The 18,799-nt window shown below is 40.5% G+C and overlaps 1 protein-coding gene across 5 annotated transcripts in view; it reads left to right on the top strand.

Annotated features, from left to right (window-relative positions):
* Positions 1-18,799, top strand: part of HS3ST5 (heparan sulfate-glucosamine 3-sulfotransferase 5) — a 264,767-nt gene that overhangs the window by 110,176 nt on the left and 135,792 nt on the right. For all 5 annotated transcript variants that reach the window (XM_037894662.2, XM_037894663.2, XM_043542826.1 and 2 more), the window contains one exon: positions 8,695-8,895. The gene's annotated coding sequence lies outside the window, so the exon portion shown is untranslated. The remainder of the gene's footprint in view (positions 1-8,694; positions 8,896-18,799) is intronic.

The following is an 18,799-nucleotide window of genomic DNA, read 5'->3' as shown; positions in this document are numbered from 1 at the left end:
AAGAAACATTCCCTGCAACAAACCTCGTTGCCAACCCTGTCCGCATATCTATTCAACGGACACCATCATAGGACCTAACCACATCAACTACACCATCAGGGGCTTGTTCACCTGCACATATACCAATGTGATATATGCCATGTGCCACCAATGCCCCTCTTCCATGTACATTGGCCAAACTGGACACTTTCTTCGCAAAAGAATAAATGGACACAAATCAGACATCAAGAATTGTAACATTCAAAAACCAGTAGGAGAGCACTTAAATCTCCCTGGACACTCAATAACAGACTTAAAAGTCACCATTCTTCAACAAAAAAACTTCAAAAACAGAGACTTCAACGAAAAACTGCAGAACTGGAATTAATTTGCAAACTTGACACCATCAAATTAGGCCTGAATAAAGACTGGGAGTGGCTGGGTCACTACAAAAAATAATTTTCCCTCTGTTGATACTCACACCATCTTGTCAATTGTTGGGAATGGGCCACATCCACCACAATTGAATTGGCCTCATTAGCACTGACCCTCGACTTGGTAAGGCAATTCCCATCTTTTCATGTGCTGTATATTTATACCTGCTTACTATATTTTCCACTCCATGCATCTGATTAAGTGGGCTGTAGCCCACGAAGGCTTATGCCCAAATAAATTTGTTAGTCTCTAAGGTGCCCCAAGGACTCCTCGTTCTTTTTGAGGAAACAGCTAGTTAATTTTGTCAGAATGGGTGTAACTTATTTGCGATCTCAGTGGCAAGGAGTTTTTTAGAGACACAAGACGGGCTAGGCAATATCTTTTATTGGATCAACTTCTGCTGGCGAGGGGGAGAAAAACTTTGGAACTCTTCTTCTGTGTAAGCTCCAAAGCTTGTGTCTCTCACCAACAGATTCAATAAAAAGTATTACTTCACCCATCTTGTCTCTCTAATAACCTGGGAACAACATGGCTACATCAAACTACATACAGGAGGTTTTAGTTCATTTTGCAGTTCAGAAAATTTTGTTTAGAATTCTGAGGCCACTGAGTAGTTAGAGATAAACTAATTCCATCTGTTAATGTACTACGCAAACAGTACATAATTCACCCACAATGCTACCTCATGTACCTGGTAGTTCTTTGAAATTCCTGATATGCCAATGGAAAATATCAGTGCCAACAACAAGCATTACCATAGCACAAGGTTTTCTGTAGCAGTCAATAGGGGAGTAGTTAATACACAAGTGGTTGAGATCAAAAAGATAGAATTTTGCTTTAGAGTGAATAGAATTAAGTCTGACCCAGTGAGGTTCTAGATAGGATTAGGTTCTACTATCTGCTTGCATGAGAAATGTAGTTAAGTGTTTCTCAGTCAGCTACACTGACCAGATGCGAAGCTGCTGAAACGAAGGCTAAAAGAATAAAATAACCAGAGAAATTAGAGTTAGAAAAGGAGTATTTCATCTATTTGATATACTTACCAGTATTGGAGTTTTCCGTAAGGTAAATTTTTTAATGTTTCCTTCAGTCTACTCTTAAATATCCCAATTCCTGGGAGCTTCCAAAACTTCCATGAAAGAGATAGAAACAGGAGGTGAAGGCTAACATAAAGATGCCTCTGAGGTCTCAAACAGAAAAATAAAAAAGTTATTTCTTGTAGGCTTACCTATGGTGCTGAGGTTCAGGGTTTGGGCTTGCAGGAGACTGGATGCCCCTGGCATAGGGGCAAAGAGGCCCTCTTATACAAGTTCTGTAGCTCATCTTTTTAGCCTAGACTGTACCAGACATAAATCTGTAAGATTTTGTAAGATGGGTTGAATGGGTAACTGATATTTATCTTTATGCATCTCCAGAGGCAAAATGTGAACAGCCCATGCATACAACAGTAAATACAAATATTATCCTCTGTGCACAGCCTAGAAAGCATTTTGGAAGTATGACTATATGGGTGAAATCACTTGTTATGGATCCTACAGTAAGAACTACATTTTTTAATAGAGACATGTAAATTGCATTCTCAAAATACTTCGGGCCAGATTGTCAGTTGCAATCAAGCCTCAGCTAATGGGCAGTGTGGTGGTGTGTGTGGGTGAGTCACTGTCCCTTCTGATCTCCCCAGTGCTCCAGGGAGGGAGTAAACTGAAAAATTTCTATATTTGCTGCAGTGTAACGTCAACACATGGGCGTAACTTAGGCTGCCAGGCATGTTATGGGAGTGGAGTCAAGATTCCACTCACTCCCTGCCTGTCCTGCTGCTTCCTCCCTCCCCCTGCCTGCATGAGAAGAACACATAGCAGCCCTATGATATATGCTTCCCCCCACATGCAGGAGGCAGTGTTTTGTTTTAGTTTTTTTTTTTCATTTTCATTTTCCTTTCTCTGTTTCTTTACAAGAATGAGAAAATTAGGCTTCTTCTACTTATGCAATATTCAGGTTGCACACTTAAAACAAGGAAGTTAGGAAATGCAAAAGTAAAATTTTCTTCAGGAACTTTAATACAGTTATGTTGTACGTTCGTAGGGCCTGATTCTGAGATCCTTTCTTGCACTAAGCAGTACCCTACAGCATGAGCCATCCCATTGAAATGGGTGGGACTAACAGTGAAATAATCCAGGTACCATTCAGCATAACGAAGGATGACAAATCCAGCCCATAGTATTGTCTAGCCTAGTGTTGTTTTTTCTTAAATGTATACTTTAGTACAGTAGAACCTCACTAATTCACAAAAACAACGAGGAGTAGGTGGCACCTTAAAGACTAACAGATTTATTTGGGCATAAGCTTTTGTGGGTAAAAACCCACTTCTTCAGATGCATGGAGTGAAAATTACAGATACAGGCCACTGACTTGGAGACTTTCTGCAATCTGTAAGTGAACAAAAATAGGTAATGTTCATTTATTTGGACAACTATTATAGTTTCTATTTCTAATATTTTATAATGTGCTAGCACATATTCTATATTAAGATTTCATTCTCAGTAATATAGTAACTCACTGTGGGACTCTGCTTGTATTTCTTTTATGAGAACATGAGGAAGATTGCCCCATTTGTATGAATTATAAAGTATATAGATTAGCAAAGTGCATTTAGCAAACTTCTGCTGTATATTGCTGTAACTGGGCCTGATCTTCCATTTGACCCACTGAAATCAGTGGCAAAACTGACTTTAGTGGGACAAGATTGTATTTCTAAATATGTAAATACAGTTCAATCATCAGAGTCCTGCTTGCTTGAATTTTGGCTTGTTTGAAATTCACTTCAGCTCTTGAATCAGAATTTAATTTAGAAACCGAAATTAATTTATCCAACCTCTGAATAATGGAAGGTTTCACATGTTCCTGAGACATGTGGATAATCAGTGTATCTGTACATAATACATGGCATATACAGCATATGTGATGTGCTTAATGGGACACTATTACACTTACCATACAGTAAGTGTGATTCTTTGAGATTTGTTATCCACATAGATTCCACTCTTGGTGTACACGTGGCCCTATGTGCACAAGATCTTTCTTTGGCCAGCAGTGTCTAGGGCAAAGACATGGCCCCATAGATGTCCTTGCACCTCCCCATCCAAGGGCATAAAAGGTGAAGTGAGCCTTACCATCCCTCAATTCTTTTGCCTATACCAAATCCCAGAGGAGAATTCTGTTGTAGCAGAGAACAAGGGTGAGTTGTGGAATTCATGTGGACATCTTAAAGAATCACACTTCCTGTAGGGCTAGTAGCTATTCTTTCTTCTTCGAGTGATTGTCTATATGGACTCTAGTTTTGGAAATGAACATATAATGGTCTAAAGAAAAGGAGTACTTGTGGCACCTTAGAGACTAACAAATTTATTTGAGCATAAGCTTTCGTGAGCTACAGCTCACTTCGTCGGATGCATCCGATGAAGTGAGCTGTAGCTCACGAAAGCTTATGCTCAAATAAATTGGCTAGTCTCTAAGGTGCCACAAGTACTCCTTTTCTTTTTGCGAATACAGACTAACACGGCTGCTACTCTGAAACATATAATGGTCTGTTTCCTTGGAGATGGGTACTAGGAGTCCTACTTAAACAATGACAGCAGGACAGCCCGACCAAAATGGACATTCCATCTGGAAGCCTCTACCAGTGATTGTGTAACTGTGTAGCCTGAGCTCTATATGGCTGCCCTACAAATTTAAAAAATAAGGACATTCTTCAAACAGGCAGCAGAGGCTGCCTCTGCACTACTGCAATGAGCTCTAATGTGGCTAGTTGGTTCTAGCTTGGCTGGCTGGTAACGTGTCCTTATGGAGTTGGAGACCAGTTCTGATCATCTCTGAGGCTACTGCCTGAAGCTTAACCCTCTCTGCAAAGGTCATGAATAGCCCAGGTGTACTCTTGAATGGTTTTGTCCTGTCTGCTTTGTAAGTCAATGTAATAGAGATTTGTCTGTTTGAGAGCTGTCCTGAACTTCAGCAGAACAGCTTCTGTCACACCCAGGCTTCCTGTGCCCTGGGCTCAGGTAACTACTGCCACTACTAAGCTTTGCACTTGGAAATTTTATACCATGTCACCCTCACTCTGCTCCCTTATTCCAGTGACCCTGTCCCCAGGAGTGGGTGTTCCCTAGGAAAGCTAACTAGTAACAAAGTAACATTAATGCTAATACCATGTGGAGAGGCAGGTTCCATTTCACTGCTGTAAGAAAGAACTAAGGGATGGTTGGGGCTGCTGTACCTTTCATGTCCCTTGGTTGGGTTGTGTGTGAGGGCATCTAGGGCACAGGTGTGATTCCAAAGGACACTGCTGGCCAAAATCATGCACCTGGGGTGCAAGAGTGGAATCCATGTGGTTGGTCATTCAAAGAAAGACCTTATCTTTTGTATTTCTTGAATTTAAAAATAAATTAGGTATACAGCCGTCATGCTTCATTAACAGGGGGCTTATTTTTTTCATGTAATAGGTACTCATTTTAATTGCTACGATACATTGTTTATTTTTACTTACATGTATCAATATGCTTCTGCATACCTTTCAGATGCTGAATTGTGGCTTTTATTGGTGTAATATATTGACATGATAGTATGTCTCTAAATTTCATCTTGATGATAACTATCACAAATGGGAACAGAAATTCTATTCACTTTATCACTTATAAGAAGACTCTATTGTGGGCACAGTGCATCAGCACTTCTTTCAAAACTGAACAGCACACAACTAATTGGAAAGTCTACATATATGCATATTGGTAGTATGACATTAATATTGATTAGTTTCAATATATTTAGTAGGAAACTGGTCCATCTTGCAAATAGAGTCCTTGAAGTCATAGTGACCCACAGCACCATTATTCCCATATATGGAGGGGGGAAATGAGCCCTTTATTGTTGCCTTGGAAAGCTTTAAATTACTCATTCCATACTTCTTTTAATCTCCTTTGGGGTGGGGGACACAGTATACCCACTATTTCAGAACTGCATATTCAGTTTTCCTACACATCACATGAGATGTGAATACCCTTCATCCAGTGCTTTCCATTCCCTTCTCCCCTATGCCCACAGACCCATGATGAAAGAATAACAACACAACCCTTTGTATTCTTTGCTATGGATAGAACCTTGTCCTTTTTTGTCTCTCAACATATGCCTTGTATGTAATGAGATAAGACCCTCAGGGCCACATCCTAAGGTTTAGCACATCCAGTTCACTTATCATCCCCTTGTCTCACATATGTGTAGGGCCCTACCAAATTCATGGTCCATTTTGGTCAATTTCATGGTCATAGGATTTTTAAAATCATACATTTCATGGTTTTAGATATTTAAATCTGAAATTTCATGGTATTGTAACCGTGGGGGTCCCGACCCAAACGGGATTGTGGATGGGAGGTCACAAGGCTATTGTAGGGGGCTTGCAGTATTGCCACCCTTATTTCTGTGCTGCTGCCTTCAGAGCTGGGCAGCTGGAGGGCAGCTGCTGGCCGGGCACCCAGCTCTGAAGGCAGCACCACTGCCAGCAGTAGCGCAGAAGTAAAGGTGGCAATACCATACCATGTCAGCATGCCTTCTGCACAGCTGCTGGCAGTGACCCTGCCTTCAGAGGTGGGATCCCCAGCCAGCAGCTGCTGCTTTCTGGCAGCCCAACTCTGTGAAATCTGGTCTCCCGTAAATAGCCAGATTTCATGAGGGAGATCAGATGTCATGGTCTGTGATGAGTTTTTCACGGACGTGAATTTACGAGGGCCCTACATATATGCTAGTTCAAATACTGTTTTGGCTCTGATCCTGCGCTCTTTACCTGTAGTCTGTGTATAACTATTGTTGAAGTCAATGTGAATCAGGCCCTCATTATTTCTGAGGTAATCTTCATCAGTCTGAGATGAATTTACCTCTCTTCTTCTAGCCCATTTCCAGATGTGAACATGTGTATTAACTTCCATTAGTGTTCAATAACAAGTTTTCACAAAAGCAATAAGTCTCCACAAAGCAATAAATGAAAAGGGTTTTATTAGATGTTTACTCTGAAACATTTACAGTGTGGAAAAAATAGAGCTTTTGGGACATTATCAGTCTAATGCATGAGATTCAATTATTATATCCATATAATATATGGCCTTGTGTCCTTTTCATTGATTTACCTACATTTTTAAAATGCTCAATCTAAAACCATTTATCTGCTGAATTATTAATAAATAAATGTTTCTGATGAAAAAAGACATTCAATATTGTAAGCCATATATCAAATAAACAATCGCTTAACAGCCAGAAATAAACTATTATAGATCCATGTGTAAGTGATTTATGTAGCGTAGATAAAAGGATTTTAATAAACACTTTTCATTGCAAATAAAAGATAGAGAATAGCTCACCTCATGGTGTTCTCTTGTCCATTGCTTCATGGGTTCTAAACTGTATTTTTCCAGTATCAGATTCAGGGATTTTTGTGTTGCACCAACTGAGGACAGTTTACATAAATTGACTAGTCTGCTATTTTATGTTTGTAGTGGCACAAGCCAATGGCATTTCTTGGGTGCTTTTAGGTTCCTCTGACCAGAAGGATGAAAGTAACACTTGCAGACACACACTTCTTGATGTTCCTGAAGCAATGCCTTTCAATTTAACTTTTGTTCTGAACTCAGAACTTCTTCTTCCCTGACAAGTGCATTGTTTTGGCAGCTGACGTTGGCAAGGATGGGTTTTGAGGGCTTTGCTGTATTCCAGAGCACATGGGGCTTGATTTGCTTTGAAAGAAAGTGGCTGTGTTCATGCCCAGAGCTAGGAATGGTAATATAGGGATTGCAATTAGATACCATATTCATATTCACATCTGTGTTACAGTTCTTGGATATGGATGCCTGGCTAGGTTTATAAATATGCATGATTTATTGAGGAGAGAATGGAAAAAGACAAGTCAAACAACCCCCTGTATGTTTTATCAGCCTTTACTCTAGATAAGTGTCTGACATGGAAATCCCATTATAAATGCTGGGTTCTTTTCTAGGAGTTATAAAATGGCTGAAAAACACTCTTTCTTGCTAGTGTTCGGTGCAGAAGGCAATACATGCAGGCAGGGTCTGAAGGAGGCGCCTCCCTCCGCATGGTATTCAGAGTTATGAGCTCTCTCCTGGAGCTGGCTGCCTAAGCCAAACAAAAAAAAAAGTGGAGCTTCCCCTCCTCCCCCACTGTACCGTATAGCCCAGTGGTTAGAACACTCAACTGGGATGTATGAGACCTGGCTTCAGATCCCCAGCTCTGCCTGGTTTGGAGCAGGGACTTGTACACAAGCCTCCCAAATCCAAGGAGAGTGTCCTAGCTGCTGGGCTATGTGGTATTGGAGAGGGGCGGGGAACTCTCTCAATCTCTTCAGTTAGAGCTGTTCTGCTTTGTGTAAAGTACAGAAATATTACATGGAGCAAGGACTGAAACCCAGTTCATCTCTTTCCTACCCCCAAGGTGAGTGCTCTAACCACCAGGCAGTAGAGTAATTCTCACTCTCTCTGGCTCAGTCACTATTTAAGTATTTCGTACAATGTGCAACAGCCTCAACAGAAGACACTGAGAACAGCAAGCCCCCTAAATACCTTATACCCCAGTGGCTAGGGCATGCCCCTCACATGCGGGAGACTTGGGTTCAAGTTCTATTTCCCCATTAGGCAGAGGAGGGATTTGAACCTGAGCACCTCACATCCCAGGTGAGTATTTTAAATAGTGGCTTATTGTGTAAAAGAGGGCATCACCATCTCAGTGCAGGGCCTGATCCAGTAGACATGCTTTTAGGCGGCCTCTGAAAATGCCTGCTAGACTGGGCTCCACAGGTGAGAATCTGAGGGTGCCTAGTTTGTGAAGGGCGCCAGAGCTTAGGCATGAGTTAGGCACTAAGCAGCTTGACTTAATTGGCTTTTTGCTGCCCATGCTTAGCTTTTTAGGGCACTTTATTAGTTGGAAACTTAGGTGCCCAGAGAATGTAGGCACATACAGGGTTCGCCGGCAACTGAGCGGACTTTTTGAGGAGCTAAAGTTTGGACTTTTAGGCACCTGAAGTAGTAGCTAGGTGCTTAAATCGCTTTTGTGGATCTTAGCCTTCTGTAGTTTAAATAGAACATCTGAGATTTTTTAAAAGTGTGCATGAGGTTGCTCTAAGTAGTAACCCTGTGATGGAGTGGGCTCTGTTGTAAAGTATTTGTTCTCAGATTTGAACAGTAATCTTTCTTTTCAGAATTTTGCAAATGGCTTTTCTCTGTTTTACAGAGTCAACAAGTTGCATACCGTTGCAGCAGAGATGTCTGATTTTCCCATCTGCATATCTGGAATCGCTTTATCACTTCGTTAGTCTCATTAGAAACCACTGAAGACTTCTGGGTATTGAAGATAGATGAATTAAATCCTTTTGAATGTTTTTGATCTAAGGTAGATGTATTGGATTCTCTGGATGTGCATAAGGACACGAAGGTTGGTGAACTCTCTAAAAGCCTGAAGTTTCCGAATTTAATTTAACCATTACTAATATAAAGTATATTAGTTATATACATTGGTGATTAATATACAGCATGTAAATATTTGAGAACATTGAAAGATCTAGCCAGATTTATGTTGCCACAAAACACACTGAACCAAATTTACCAAAATTTAACCAAATTTAGGTTAAACAGCTACTCCTTCATTAGATTAAATGGGATTCCACATGTTCACCCTGCAAGGAATTTGGTCCATCTAGATAATGTGAGATATCACACTTCAATGAAAAATTGGCCACACTTCTCCCAAATGGAAGTATGTTATCTGTATAATTAGCTAGCCAAAGTACAGAGAAAACAGTTAAATGTGGTAGAAGAACTGAATTCATTATGAATTGTATTTATTCATTTCTCTGGAAACTCTTTGATGATAATCAGAATTTAATTAAATATTTGTACAATACGTGAATTCTAGATGATCAACACCCAATTCAGGAAATCATCCCTATTCTGGACAGCAACTTTAACTCACGTTCAAATGCAATCCTGATTACAGATGGAATTAAGTACGTGCTTAAGTGCCTTTCTGAATAGGGCCCTTAGTTGCTTAAAACAATTCGATTTAGTTTTTTTTCAAACCCAGCTGCATAGAATCATAGAAATAGAAAAGTCCTATTTGGTGAAGTATTCCATCTCCCTGCCTGTGCAGGACTCCTCCATACAAGTGCCTTGTCCAGTCCAGTTTTAGGTATTCCAAGCAATGGAGCTTCCGGTTCTTCCCTTGGAGAACAATTGAGGCAGGTCAGGATGAAGGTATTGGCAGGGTTTGAGGAAATCATCACAGAGACAGTCCTACCTATTCAATTGGTTCAGCTGCCATCTAATTTGTAAGTAACAGTATGAAATATATGTGCAAGAATCTACATTTGTGAACACTAACCAGTTAGCTCTTCATGTGTGCATGAAAATGACTATTTGTGGGATCCTGCAGTAGCAATAGGTACATATGCATCCTTGCAGGGCCAAACAGTAATGAGCTACTTAAATATTTCATGGTGCGCCCAGCACAAGTCATAATATCATAAATAAAGGACAATTAAATTCCACAGCAGTTTTCCACTGAATTGGAAACACTGCTGAGTGTAACAGAGAGAAGGAGTAGATGATTCTGACCTTGACTGTGTCTGTGATTGCCATCACTTTTTTTCCTTCTTTTGCAGAAAGTTCTGTAGGAATTTTCGGCAAAATTATTTTCTCCAGCTTCAGATAAAAATACTCGATGGACCTCAACCTATTTACACTGGCTATTTTTCTAAATAAATATTTTGTGAATAATATCTGTTCTTCTTCTTCTCCATAGGCTGTTACAATGGTTAGGGGGAGGCATATTGATTAATAAAGATACAGCTCAAAATTAGCATTGTGATGATATTGTAAACTATATGGATTGAGCTTTCCTTTCATTGCAGATGATATCACCAGGCTACCTCAACTGAATTACAGCCTTGTAATCAATCTCTCTGTCTGTTACTTTGTCTATGACTACTGCATGCATACTGCATATCCATGCTCTGTATATAAAGATGCACAGAAAATAAGAGACAGAAAACAAGCAATCCTTTGTCAAAAGAGAGTGCATCCCATTGGCACTAATTGCCTATTCCAAATATAAAAATGAATGCATAGGAGAAATATAAAAATGCAACAAAGTTCAAAGTATACTTCCAGTCCTGTTCTAATGATGCCAGAGTTTTGTTATTGTGTTCAATGGCAGCAAGATGAAGTGTGTATATAAATATTAGTATCAGTTTGGGGAAGAGAAGGGGGAGGATTGCAACATTTTGCAAAAGTCCTCCTCTTCCCTCCCTACCCTTTTTAATTAAGACTTTATCAAATTTTTGAAATTTGATGTTGCCTAGTTCTATAACTGCTCATAAAACCCACCATTTTAAAATATTTAAAATGGGGTGGGGGGGTTAGTTTGAAATTTAATGTTCAGCAAGCTCTAATTATATATAACTTGAAAGCTGATTATTTGATACAAATATTCATGATGACTATCATAGCTTGTTGACTGGCAGATTGTTTTGCAAAACAATGTGAATTCCTGTAAATGATTGGTAGTCTCCCATGAGAATTCTCTCATGCTAAAGGGGACTAAAGATGAGGGAATCTGAGTTCCCTGTCATAGAGACTTGTCCCTAGTTGTCCCAAACTTTATATCCGGTTGTGAGGCCAGAATCTAAACTCTGGAGTCTGTTGGGGGTCCATTCTGGAGACAGAGGGAAAGAGCAGCAGCCAGTTAAGCCTTCGATTTTTTTTCATAGATTCTATCATGCTCATATGAATGTTTGTCGAAAACTAATAAAGGATTGTGGAGAACATCAAAGTGAAATTGCAGTTTCTATTCAAACAAGAGGTTTGTGAATACTTTTTTGTGTAGTAGCTGCCCAGCTCTATTCTGCAGTATGTGGTGCCCTGGCATTTCTAACCTCTAGTCTTTCATATCTCTCAAAATATTCATTTTTTGCTTAATCCTGCTGTCCTTTCTCAGGCAAAAATCTCACTGAAGTGAATGGGAATCTTCCCTAAGTAAGGAATGGGTAAGGACTTTAAGATTTGACCCAATATCAGGAACCATCAAATTAATCTGATTAGGTATTTGCATGGTGAAACGGTCTCTCTTAGTTCAATACCTGCACAGAAGAGGAGAGGAGAAAGAGCCAAATGGCATTAGTCTGAGGCATTCTACAGGGTGCAGACACAGGCAAAATTCCTAGAGTGTTGGGGCCAGCATGATCCCTAGCACCCAAGCACTGCCTCTCCTGTGAAAAGGTGTAGCGCACCACCTTCTATGATGTCAATGAACAGCAGGCTTGTGAGAGGTGCCACTCCAAGGCTGGACACATCTCTTTTCTTTTTTTTAGGGACTCAGGTACTACTGTCCGCATCAACTGTTCCCTTTCCTATTCACCATACAAAGCATTTGCTTTGGTCCGTACCTGTGTGAACAAAGGATGGGAAGGAAGATGATCTCTGTGCTTGCCTCCCCTTTCCTTGCACACCAATGTGGGAAGCACTGCAGTTTGCCCCACCACACTTATTACTTGAAGAAAGTAACAGAAAACAATTGTTAGGCAATTTCAATTCTCTCCAAAGCTTAGTAATACTCAGTAATACTTAGTAATACTTTTTTACTTATACCCTCTCCTATTATCCTCTTAGCTAAAGGATTTGAATGGATAAAACTGTATTTTCCACTCTTTTGTTGGTGAAGTTCATTTTATTTCTGTTCACCAGTTCATGGTCCTTTTCTTTATTTATATGATCTTTTCAATACACTATTGCCATATATATTTGGGTTTACTGATGTGTGCTATATCATAACTGCTAACCACTTCAGGGTATCTATTCAGATTACATTTTCCTTTATACAGACTAAAACACTCTGGCAAACATTCAACTTATTTCAATGTCAATGCAATAATTTAACAAGGAAGTTTATGATAAGCTTCACACGTACCACCTATTAAATAGTGAAGACCATAGGGGGGAATCCCAAACAAATTCTATGTAGTGCTGTTGTAGCTGTGTAGATCCCAGAATATTACAGAGGTGAGGTAATATCTTTTATTGGACCAACTTCTGTTAGTGAGAGAGACAAGCTTCTGAGCTTACACAGAGCTTTTCTTCAGACAATAGTGTATTAAAAAGATCATATAAATAAAGAAAAAGACCATGAACTGGTGAACAGCAAGGTCTCTGAAGAAAACTCCTGTGTAAGCTCTAAAACTTGTCTCTCTCACCAACAGAAGTTGGTCCAATAAAAGATCTTTACCTCACCCACTTTATGCCTCAAACAAATTCTAGTCATTTGTCCCTAACTGTCAATAAAATGTGGACACCAAATAGTTTTCACTTAAAAAGGGATGATAAGCAGCTTTCGCTGTCTTGGTAGTTTAACCATATATGGATTTTAAAGTTCTTTGAATTAAAGAAATATGGAATTTTTTACTTGATTTAAAAAAAAACCACCAGCATTTTAAACAGCAGGACACAATTGCAGACTATTTGCAGTCAAGAGGTTATTGCTGAACAAAATGCTCATTCAATTTAGGAATGCAGATTATAATAATTTTCCTATTTCCCTCACAGCAGGATTCCTGCCATCGTTTTGCAGACTCATAAGTTGCAGAACAATATAACTAGCTAACTTCACTTCCAGGTAACACGCACTTCAAGCATATTCTCATTAGCTCAACTTAGTTATAATGCAAAGCTGCTTAGTTCACCAAGTGAAATGGGATACACTTAAATTACCTCATCTAATGTAATACTCGTTTTCAATACATGCAAAGTGGTTTATTATGGCAAAGCTTGTAGAGCATGAAAACTGATGGAGAGGGGGAAACTTGGTTTTCGGACAACCTGTCAAGAAGGAGTCATTGTATACCACTTCTATTTAAAAAAGCAGAACATAGAAAAAAGCAGAGAGAAATAATCTGTCTAGAAAAATGCAAATTTAATACATTAACCTTTCTAACACATCACAAGAAAATTATTAAATAGAGAAGTTATACTCTCGATATTGTCCTTTGCGTGTAAGTAAAATGAAATGTTTAAAAATGTCAGTTGACCAAAATTCACTGAGAAAGAAACAGTTTTTATTTTTCTATTATCTGTACTGAGATGTGGGATTGTGGTAGCGCAGACTGTTTTATTGTGCATTAAATTTCCACTTACTAGAACCATTAATTCAAGTTGTTCCTGGATATATTAGTTCACAAGGATTTTTTGTTCTTTCAGTCACTGAGGAGAATATTTTTTGTTTTTGTTTTTCTCCCAACACTGAATGCATCTGGCTTGATCTTGCAGTCCTTCCATACAAAAACTGATTCCAACAGAACCCAGAGAACAGTAATAGGTAAATTGCTTTTCCTCCCCATTAGCTTCCACCTGCAGCATCCCATGAGTGATCTACCATTTTGCCTTCCTCCCCGCCCCCTCCTTTTTTTTTCAATCCTTACAGGAGACTGCTTGGAGAGGTGGTGAATGCTTCTGTAGGTTACAGCCAAGTGTATGTGTAATTTTCCACAGATTAAATCAGAGCCGTCACAATATGTAGAGGAGAACAGCTCCTGAGAGAACCTCTAGCTCAGGGTGAATCTGGGAAAGACCCTGATCATATCAGTTAGAGAAATGCTTGTTTCCTGATTCAGCAAGGCTTAGGTATCTGCATAGTTTTAAGCATATATCCTCAATTAGACTATACACATACATAAAATTGGGTACGTGCTTAAGAACCTTGCTGAATTGTGGCCTCAGAATGAGCAATAGAACTCTTCTCCCCAGGGCTTAAATTCTCATAGATTATTTCCTGGAGTCCTCCTCCCCCTCCCTCCCCCACCCCCCGCAATACACACATACCAATTCAAGGCTTCAGCTGCAGTGGGGGGGTCTCAGGGCTTTCGCCCCATGAGGAGTGGGGTGCCAGGGCTTGGAGTTTCAACTCCATGGGGCCCTGAAGACCCCTTGAAACCAGCTCATGGTCCTCCCTAGGGGTTTGAAAATATTTACCAGAGCTCTGCTCCAGACAGCTATAGCTGAATCCCCTTCCACTAAAGGCATCTGAGCCTTGTTCAGCAAAGTAACGTGAAGCCTTGCAGTCTTTTCAGCTTTTCGTTAAGCCTCGACAATGAGGTAGCAACAGTGGTGAATAACGCCTTCTTCCACTACAGCTCACTAGGCAGGTTCATCATTTTCTCCCAGATGAGGATCTAGCCTCAGTGAACTATGCGTTCTCCACACGGGATTATTGCAATTCACCATAACTAGAGCTGAAGGTGGATGCAAGGTAGAGACTCCAGCTTTTACACATCACACCCCACCACCTCCATAAGACTGGTTATAATGAGACTGTCACTCCTATACTCTTATCACTCTGGAGGCTCCCAGTCCATCTCCATTGTCGATTAAAGGCATAGGTCCCGACCCATTGGCTTTGGAGAATAGGACCAATGTGCAGTTGCCATTTATTCACTGAGCCTGAATGGATCTCAACCTATCTATATCCTTATTTGTCACATGCATAGGCAGCTGTTCTCTTGAGACAACATATCTTACAGAGCCAGGATGAAGTATGTGACAACTAGAGAAATAAGAACATTCTCTGTGGGGTGTTGGTTATAAAATAAGCTTCAGGGAAATCACACTAATGCAGATTCTGACCACCTTCTGAGTACAGTACCAGAGCTCCCTTTGATAATGTATTTTGACATAACTAGCATGACGTTGTACCTATATTGATATGCATGTATCCTGAGTATGTACCTCTTTACCTGGGAGGAGAAGAGCAGGTGACTCAATGAAGTCCTTTAGAGACCTCACCTTACAGATGTAATTTACCTGGGAAGTCTTAGCTATAGTGATGAATGCTGTAGAAAACTGATGGATGGATAAGAGAGTTGGAATTGAGTATGCATAAGGACTGCAAGTCCATAGATCTTGCCATAGCATACTTTTGGGGGACCCAGGGTTTGCCCCTTTTTGAGGAACAGACTGTATATCCTGCCTCCAAACTCTAGTAAGAAGCCATCTTCATGGAGGACCCATATCTGCACAGCTGTTCTGGCTCTCATCCTGTGCACAGTCCCTTGCAGTGTGGCTCCACTGAATGCAATAATACCTCCAGACCCCTTGCAGTGAAGGACATTTTGAAGAGACAGCTATCTCACTGACAGTGTCCAAGAGGCCTGTGCGGAATAAGGCCATGTCTACACTGCAAGCTTCAGTCGATGCAGGTTATGTCAGCATAAAGCTGCTGTTTAGTTAGTATATCACTTGTGCACATGCATACTTGGCTACTTGCATTGGTGCTGCGTGTACTCACCAGAAGTGCTGATGTTGATGCACAGTGCAGTGCTCCATGGATTGGTATCCCAGTATGCAAACTGTCACTGTCCAGTGCATAGTCTTTTGGAAAGTTTTGGTAATGCAGGGTGGGCAGAAATGAGTCCTGCAGGACTGACTGGGAGCAAGGTGTCAACTTCCCAGCATGCAACTGTCTTAAACCCATAATATCATTCATATCCCATAATTTTTGCACATTTTAAAAATAGCCCATGAACCCATGTGGCGCTCCTCACTGTCTGCCACCTCTGAGGGAAGCATGGAGCCTGTACAGCTCTGCACATAAGCATTGCAAACACAGGATGCATGATCCTCTGGTATTTGCAGAGCCATAAGAAGAACCAAATCAGTGCAGAACATAATGATTTCTTGGTAGATGGATTGCTGTGGGACATAGTGAGAACAAATGCAAGATTGTTGCTGGCACTCGTGGAACAGCTGTAGATGGTGGAGCACTAATTCTGGGCCCAAGAAACAAGCACTGACTTGTACGATTGCATCATAATGCAGGCTTGGGATGACTAGCATGTGACTGCAGAACTTCTGGATGCACAAGGCCATGTTCCTGGATCTGTGTGCTGCACTCACCTTGGCCCTCACGCTCCGGGACACCAAAATGAAAGCTGCACTGACAGTGGAAAAGCAAATGGTGATTGCACTGTGGAAACTTGTAATGCTGGATTGCTACTGGTCAGTGGGAAGAGCTTTTTGAATAAGAAAAGCCACTGTGGGGCCTTTGTTATGCAAGTGTGCAGGGCCATCAATAGTCTCCTACTATACAGGACTGTGACTCTCAGCAACATGCAGGATGTAGTGGATGGATATGCAGAAATGGGGTTCCTGAACTGTGGTGGAGCGATGGATGGCCCTCTTTTGGCACCAGGCCACCTTGCTACACAGTACATCCACAGAAAGGGTTACTATTCTGTGGTTATGCAAGTGATGGTGGATCACTAGGGATGCTTCACCAACGTCCATGTTGCCTGGTCAGGAAAGGGACATGAGGTTTGCATCTTTAAGAACACAGGGCTATTCAGAAAGCTAACATAGTGAATGCCAGTGAAAATAAGGCAGGATCTGAGGCTAAAATTGGGATGGAACACATTAAAAATATCTAGAAAAGTTAGATATCTTCAAGTCACCAGGGGCTGATTAAATACATCCTTGAACACTCAAGGAGCTGACTGAGGAGATACCTGAGCCATTAGTAATTATCTTTGAAAAGTCATGGAAGATGGGAGAGATTCCAAAAGACTAGAAAAGGGCAAATACAGTGACAATCTATAAAAAAAGAAATAAGGACAACCTGGGAATTGCAGACTGGTCAGCTTAACTTCAGTACCCAGAAAGATAATGGAGCAAATAATTAAGCAATCAATTTGTAAACACCTAGAAGATAATGTCACAAGTAACAGCACAGATTTGTCAAGAACAAATCATGTCAAAACAATCTAATACCTTCCTTGGATGGGGGGAAGTGGTCAATATGGTATAACTTGACTTTAGTAAGGCTTTTGATACTGTCTTCTCATAAACAAACTAGGGAAATACAACCTAGATGGGGCTATTATAAGGTGGGTGCATAACTGGTTGGAAACCCATTCCCAATAGTTATCAGTGGTTCACAGTCAAGCTGGAAGGGCATATCAAACGGCGTCCTGCAAGGATCAGTTCTGGGTTTGGTTCTGTTCAATATCTTCATCAGTGATTTAGATAATGGCATAGAGAGTACACTTATAAAGTTTGTAGATGATACGAAGATGGGAGAGGTTGCAAGTGCTTTGGAGGACAGGATTAAAATTCAAGTTTATCTGGAGAAATGGTCTGAATAGGATTAAATTCAATAGGGATAAATGCAACGTACTCCTCTTAGGAAAGAACAATCAGTTGCTCACCTACAAAATGGGAAATGACTGCCTACGAAGGAGTACTCCAAAAAGGGATCTGGGAGTCATAATGGATCACAAGCTAAATATGAGTGGACAGTGTAACACTGTTCCGAAAAAAAAAGCATTCTGGGAGGTATTAGAAGGAGTGTTGTAAGCAAGACATGAGAAGCAGTTCTTCCGCTCTACTCCACACTGATACAGTCTCAACTGGAGTATTGTGTCCAGTTCTGGGCACCACATTTCAGGAAAGATGTGAACAAATTGGAGAATGTCAAGAGGAGTGCAACAAAAATGATGAAAGGTCTAGAAAACATGACCTCTAAGGGAAGATTGAAAAAACTGGGTTTGTTTAGTTTGGAGAAGAGAAGACTGAGCGGGGACATGATAAAAGTTTTAAAATACATAAAAGGTTGTTACAAGGAAAAGGGAGAAAAAATATTCGCATTAACCTCTGAGGACAGACAAGAAATAATGGGCTTAAATTGCAGCAAGAGAGGTTTAGGTTGGACAGTATGAAAAACTTCCTAACTGTCAGGGTGGTTAAGCACTGAAATAAATTGCCTAGGGGGTTGTGGCATCACTGGAGATCTTTAAGAGCAGTTTAGACAAATATCTGTCAGGGATGATCTAGATAATACTTAGTCCTGCCATGAGTGCAAGGGACTGGACTAGATGACCTCTCAAGGTCCATTCTAGTCCTATGATTCTATGATTTTAAGATTGGATCTCAGTGAAAAAAAAATTGTAATGCTTATAGCTGCCTGCTGCATCCTGCATAATATCCGTGAAGCAAAGCTGGGGGGAAGATACCACCGGGGTAGAGGGCAAGAAGCTGCTTGTTGAGTTTGAATAGCCAGACACAGGGGCTATTAGAAGAGCTTAACATGGAGCTATATGACTTAGGAACACTTTGAAAGAGCACTTTAACAGTGAACCACAGTAGTGCGTTATGGTGTACTGTGCTGTACCTGACCTTATGGTTTAGAGGCTGTTAGGAATTGCATGGTGCTTGGTGTATGTCTATGAATATAACACTATCAATGTACATATTAATTTTGTGGTTCTTGCTCTACTTTTATGATTATTACAGTGTGTTTGTCA

Source organism: Chelonia mydas, chromosome 3 (assembly GCF_015237465.2).
Source record: "Chelonia mydas isolate rCheMyd1 chromosome 3, rCheMyd1.pri.v2, whole genome shotgun sequence".
NCBI classification, from domain to species: Eukaryota; Metazoa; Chordata; order Testudines; family Cheloniidae; genus Chelonia; species Chelonia mydas.
The sequence above is the reverse complement of the archived record's forward strand: the minus strand, read 5'-3'. Positions and strand labels throughout refer to the sequence as shown.